The sequence below is a fragment of the Pyrus communis genome, chromosome 5 (assembly GCF_963583255.1).
Source record: "Pyrus communis chromosome 5, drPyrComm1.1, whole genome shotgun sequence".
Lineage (NCBI taxonomy): Eukaryota > Viridiplantae > Streptophyta > Magnoliopsida > Rosales > Rosaceae > Pyrus > Pyrus communis.
In genome coordinates this window covers 17571257-17578487 of record NC_084807.1, presented here as the reverse complement: position 1 = coordinate 17578487, position 7231 = coordinate 17571257, and the positions used below count along the sequence as shown (strand labels likewise).

General features: G+C 41.3%; 1 pseudogene; it reads left to right on the top strand.

Annotated features, from left to right (window-relative positions):
- Positions 1–2059: 2059 nt before the first annotated feature.
- LOC137734328 (auxin response factor 18-like) lies at positions 2060–6677 on the top strand (annotated as a pseudogene).
- Positions 6678–7231: the final 554 nt, after the last annotated feature.

The following is a 7231-nucleotide window of genomic DNA, read 5'->3' as shown; positions in this document are numbered from 1 at the left end:
TTAACTAAATATTAAAAAATAAATAAAAAAATAAAAAACCTAACCCATACCCAAATCCCCTTCTTTCCTCCTCACCTCTCTCTAACTTTCGTCCACCCACATCTTCTTTCTCACATCCCACCCTTCCTCCACCCCTCATCTCCCACGCCATCAACCGAACCATCAAAACCTTGTGCATATCTCCCCCTCCGTTCCCACCACCATCTCATTTTTCGTCAGCTCATTGTCGCAGAAGTCACCATGGTCATCAATATCGGGAGCAGGGTCTCGTAGATCTGTTGCAAAAAAGCCCCAACTTCAACTCTGTTTTCAACCCACTCATATCCAAGTCATACTCCCAGACCCCAAACCCAATCGTCTCTGCCTCCTCTCCCAAACCCCAAACTAAAACCCAGCAAAACCCGATGGATTAGTGCTAAGAATTTGAAGTTTAGGGTTAGGGTTTGGATAGAATTGGGGTATTTTGTTTGAAATTCGTTACATGGATTAATTTGGTCAGGGTGAGGGTGATGGGTGTGTAGGAGGGGGAGGGGGAAGGGAGGTGGAGATGCAGGAAGAGAAGGCGAGAGTTGTAGAGAGGTGAGGGGGAAGGAAGGGGATCTAGGTGTAGGTTTTTTATTTTTTATTATTTTTTAATATTTAGTTAATTTTTTAATCTAGTTGGAATAGAAAGTGTGCCCCATTTCAAGCCACATCAGCATTTAACAGAGAGATTGACAAAAAACCTAACGAAGGTCTGATATTGTAACAAATTCGTATGATGAGGTATGACATTGAAATGTTTTAAAGATGAGGTATGAAACTGTGATTGGCCTAATAGTTGAGGTAGTTTTGTGTAATTTACCCTTTTTTTTTTCCTCTCAATATATTTTATTTATTATAATAAAAAAATTATTTAAAAAAAAAAAAAAAACCCTTGAATTAAGTCTTAAAGTTGCACCTATTACTTCTTTAACCTTAAACATGCGTCGAATGTAATGAGTAATCAATCTAATATTATACACCAAATGAAGCCTTAGATTATTGTTCCATGAGTAATGCTAGAAAGATCAAATTTTATAAACCAATCTGGTTGTTGATGATTGAATTATTATTTAAGTATTGATTAACGTGTTTATGCTTTATTGATGACACGTCATAATATAGCTTGCAACTCTGATCTAAAAAATTGATTTACCTAGCATTACTCATTTTTCTATTTCACATAAGAATAATACACATATTAGGAGCATGTTTGAGAATGATTCTAAAATGCCTACGTGACAACTAAAAAATATTTTTGACGCTATTTGACAATAAGTAAGTTTAAAAGCTCTTCTGAGTTTGAAGAAATCCATATAAAATACTTAAATTTTTTTTGAAATAATTTCTAGGGTAAATTACACAAAACTACTTCAATTATGGGTCGTACCACAATCTCATACTTCATCTTTTACACATTGCAATGTCATATCTTGTCTTATGAATTAATTGCAATGTTAGACATCCATTAACTTTTGGGTAAATGTAAAAAAACTACCTCAACTATTGGTCTCACGACACTATCATATCTCATCTTTTAAAATTGACAATGTCATACCTCATCTTTAGAATTTGGTCCAATGTTATACCTTTTGTTAGCTTGGCCGTGAATTTCTCAATTAAATGTTGACGTGGCTTGATTCGAGACCCACTTTCTATTAAAAAAATAATAATTTACCCTAAAAAAAATTAAAAATAAAAAAAAACCCCAAACACCCATCTTCCCCAACGACCCCAACCCCTTCCCTGCAACCCAAATCCAAAACCCGGATCCCTTCCCCTTCCCCTTCCCTGCAACCCCAGACTTTTTCCTCACCCACGCCAACATCTCCCCCCAAGACCTACCTCCTCCTTCTCTACCGCCCATCCTTTTGTAGTCATGAAGTTGAAGCCTTTATATTCATCATTGCCTTGATACAACAACAATGTTCTAACAAAAAGAAAATCCAAATCCAGAAGAAAAAAAAAAAAAACCAGAAATCCATCATAGTTTTTTAATTTTTGATCATCTGGGTAGTTTTAAAATCGAACCAGAACCATGAAAGAGTCAAAGAAAAGCATGGATCCTCAGCTGTGGCACGTCTACGCCAGCAGCATAGTCTATGTGCCTCTGGTGAACTCCAAAGTCTTTTACTTTCCGCAAGGCCACACCGAGCACACCCAAGCTAGTGGTGGCGTCGATTTCTTCTCCGCCTCACCGAGGATCCCGTTGCTCGTTCTCTGCAGGGTGGCCGCAATCAAGTTCAAGGGGGACCCAAAAACCGATGAAGTGTTCGCCAAAATTAGGATGAACCCAATTAAGAACAACGAGGCCTTTACTGCGGACGACAGGGGTACGGAGGCAGATGGGTCGGAAAATCAGGAAAATTCGGCGTCTTTCGCCAAGACGCTGACCCAATATGACACCAACAATGGTGGCGGATTCTCTATCCCAAGGTACTGCGTTGAGACCATTTTTCCAAGGTTGGATTACTTGGTGGACCCACCGGTGTAGACGGCGATTGTGAAGGCTGTTCATAGTGAGGTGTGGAAGTTCAGGCACATATACAGAGGGACGCCAAGGCGACATTTGTTAACAATGGGGTGGAGCACATTTGTGAACCAGAAGAAATTGGTGGCTAGAGACTCGATTGTGTTTCTGAGAGTCAAAAATGGTGATCTTTGTGTTGGGATTCGGAGGGCGTAAAGGGGATTAGATGGCGGTAGAGGAAATGAATTGACTTCTGGATGGAATAACAGCCACAGCAGCAGCGGTGGCTCTAGAGGTTATAGGCGGCAGAGAATGAGGAGGTGGGTCTGGGGGGGGGGGGAGATGTTGCATAGGTGGGGAAGGGGTCGGGGGTTGCAGGGAAGGGGAAGGAGAAGGGATCTGGGTTTTGGAATTGGGTTGCATGTAGGGGAAAGGGTCGGGGACGATGAGTGTTTGGTGTGTGTTTTTTTTTTTTTTTTTTAAGGATAAATTATTATTTTTTAATAGAAAGTGGACACGAATCAAGCAATGTCAGCATTTAACTGAGAAATTCACGGCTAAGCTAACGGAAGGTATAACATTGGACCAAATTCTAAAGATAAGGTATGACATTGTCAATTTTAAAGATGAGATATGATAGTGTCGTGAGACCAATAGTTGAGGTAGTTTTTTGTAATTTACCCTTAAAATTTCTATTTTTTTTAAATGCCAACGTGGCAGACAATAAGCCCACTCCTTGCCTAATTGAATTAAAAAATTAATTAAATATTAATAAATTAATAATTTTTTATCTAAACAATAAATGAATAAAAAAAATATATCCCTCTTCTCTCTCTCCTCACTTCTCTTTTCCTAGAACCAAGAACGTGATTTTCCCTGAAACATCGAGTGGAATTCAACCAGCTCCGAGCCTGGGACCAAGTTAGGTACGCTTGGCTCTTGCAGAATGTGGTGGGCATTGTCGAATTTTTAGTCGAAGGCATCTCTAATGTCTGCAATGGCTCAACGAGATAGAGATGGGGGTCGAGCGGTCGAAGGAGAATCGTACGAAATGGGTGGAGGGGGCAAGGTGTGGTGCCGAAGGACGGGGGCGACCAGGAGGGTGGGGAGGGGGGGGAATCGACGACGGAATCGGCCAATTAAGCCATTGATGGTGAAGTGTGTGTGTGTGTGGGGGGTGGGGGGGATGTTGGTGCGGGTGGGATCTGGGTTTTGGGTTGTGAAGAAAGGAGGGAGGTGGAGGGTGTGACGGAATGAGTGGGGGAAAGTCAAGGTGATGGGTCCCACAATTTAATAAAAATAAATAAATGTAGTCATTTAATTAATATTTTAATTTGAATAGGTGAGGATGTTGGGTCATCACTTGCCACTTTATCACTTAACAGTCAAATTTAACATAAAATTTAATGGATGTGTGACATTGCAATGAATTCATAAGACGAGATATGACATTGCAATGTTTAAATAATGAGGTATGAGATTATGGTTCAATCCATAGTTAATGTAGTTTAGTGTAATTTACCCTAATTTCTATTAAAACACTTCAAGTTGATCAATACCTTTTACAAAAGTAATCTCAAACGAAAAGTGGACAATTTCACACTTTCCTGTCTATGAATGGTCCTAATCGGAACCGGATCCCCTCTTGATCATTTCGAACCGAGCCTACTCATCAAATGATTCGGATTATTGAAATTTGATCCAACGGCTACAAACAGGGGGTCCCTATAAAAGTTATAATAATTGTAACCGTTGGATCAAATTTCATTAGTCCACATCATTTGATGAGTGAGCTCAATTCCAAATGATCCGGAGGGGATTCGGCTCCATCCTAATCCTCCTCTTGGCGACGATGCCCATTACCCTCTTGTTCTCAATCATGGTGTTCGTGGCTCAAATTGAGAAAGGTAGGGGAGGGGGTGACGGTGATACTGGAGTTTTTTTTTTTTTTTTCGTCAAATCGTTTTTTCATGTTGAAATAGTGTATTTTTGTAAATGTTTAAATGATTTTTGAGTTTTATATAATTGCATACATTTTTAATTAGTCTTTAATTTATAGTGAATATTATAGCATTTTAAAATCTGAACTTAGCAAAAGTGATTTAGATTGTATGACACACCCCGACCGAGATCAGGGCGTGCTGGCCGTCACGCAGAGGTGACGTAACCATGTGCACAGTGCAGAAGCTAATAAAACAATCATGGAAATGGTAATACGAATAAATAAAAACTGGTTTACATGAAATGATAATAGGTGCAAACGTAAGTGTGACACAAGTTCAGAGCATAACGCCTAAAGCAGTCCAAACGAAAATGATGCAACAACAGTACACTCGAAGGTGGCCCTACGCTGGTGATCGTCTGTCAGAAATGCCGGAAAAGCCCTCTGGGAAACCACCGAACCTGCTAGACAACTAGAACCTGGATGGGCGTAAAACAAAAGCGTGAGTGGGCAAAAACAAAGCTTTTCGAAAACCATTTAACAAATAAGTTCTAACCCCTCGCTGTAAAACCTGTATACTTCCCAGAAAATAAACATATGTACGTATAGATATATATATATATATATCAATCATGCTCCAGGATATGCCATGCCAAATCTCACAATGAAATGCAAGTGCTCAGGTAAAAATCATATCAATATCATATAGTCTGGCAGCCGGAGTCACCTAACGTGACCTGTACGGCTGAATCTAGAGCTCAAATCTCAATCTCACTAACTGAACCTGCCCACGAGTCAGAACCACCTAAAGTGGTCTGTACGACAGGCCTGGGTGTCATACATATAAACGCTCTAGTGCTACGATCACGTGAAGGCTGTGCGAATAATCGCGGGTCACCTACGAGTCGAAACCACCTAATGTGGTCTGTACGACAGGACTGTGCACCTAACTTGGATCCAACCTGAACGTGTGGTACGGGAAGTGAACATCACGTGAAGGACTGTGCCCTACTCTGGGCGGGAGCACTAACACCGGGGGTGCATGTTATGAGCTCTCTAAGCATCTCAATTCACCACTGAATGTAAACATGAATAAAACTTACCTGGCACTTACCTGTGCGTCCGCATCACCCAATATGCATATGTATATATATACAACTAATAATGCAACCAATGATGCATAAATAACGATAATCTAATGCATGGCATATGGCAAATGACAATTCAAATCAATTTCTGGGAAAATATAAGTATATAGGTATATACGGAAAACCAAAAGCCCACTCACAGATATGTGGAAGGGTCGTAGCCCCCCTGCCTCGAGTGACCACACTCGTCCTCGGGATAGGTATCACCTATATGCGAAAAAACTACAAAAACATTAATTTTAAAGCACATAACCAACCTTTTGAAATAACTTCTCATAGAATGCTCAAATGGGGTGTATGAATATACCAACGTGATCTACTCAACCTCAGGAACATCCCCATATTTTTAAAATAATTTTTCACCACCGCACGCACCCTCACGCGCCGGCCAAGGCACGGCCATACGCGCCGGCCAAGGCACGGCCACACGCGCCGGCCACGCGTAAGCACGTGCTTGGCACGCTGACGGCGTCAACTGACGTCGTAAGGGAATATTCCGTTATCCCTAACGGTTTCTGTCAACAGCGTCAGGAATATTCTGTCGGACTTGACGGAATATTCTGTCGTCTTCTCCGGCGTCGGAAAATCGGGAAAATTTCAAACTTCAATATCTTCTTCGTTTTTCAACCAAATTTCACAAAATTGGTACCAAAATGAAGCTTACAACGAGAGGAACACAATCATACCACTTTCAAGTGCTAAAAACCACGAAATCTCACCTGGAAAATCACCCCAACTCCGGCCAACCTCGAAACTCGTGATCCCGACGTCCAAAACCTTCAAACGAACCACCCCGAGCCTCCTAGGGACCTCACCAAGCTTCCTACAAGCTTGAAATTTCCTAAAACGTGAGAAATCACGTGTGCATGAACAGTACCCGAAATCGGGCATCGTGGATTCGACGTGAAAACGAAGGTGTTCTTACTTGAAAAAGGTATGGTTGGACTCCTACAAGCCTCACGAGCTCGAATATGTGCTTGGATTCCACGATCTGTGAAGGTTTGATAGGTTTGTGGGTGTGTCTGTACGTTTCCAAGGAAATGGGAAGGAATGGGGACTCGGGACAGTGTGCAGGAAACAGGAGGAAAGGTTGTGATGTGTGGGAAAATGTGTGTGGCCTACAACATGCCAACCAAACTCAAAAATAACCAATAAATGTAAAGAAATCGAACTGGGGGCAATTTTGTCTTTTCACACGTACGTTGTAATATTTCTAGGACGGGCTGTCATAACCTACCAACCTTAATAGAATTTCGTCCCGAAATTCAAAACAACCAAACAACAACCCTTAGTAATCAAAGAACAACCGAGGATACAAATCCCTCATCCGATCTTCTGTTTCCCACGTAGCTTCCTCGACTGAATGATTCCTCCACAAAACTTTCACTAAGTTCACAGTCTTGTTCCTCAGAACTTTTTCCTTCCAATCTATGATCGTCACCGGTTCCTCGTCATAAGTCAAATCTGGATTAATTTCCAAGGGTTGAGGAGGTATCACGTGAGACGGATCAGCAACATAATGTCGAAGCATAGACACGTGAAAAACGTTATGTACTCTAGCCAACTCCGGAGGCAACTCCAACCTGTAAGCTACCTCACCAACTCGCTCTGTGACCATGTATGGTCCAATGTACCTGGGACTCAATTTAC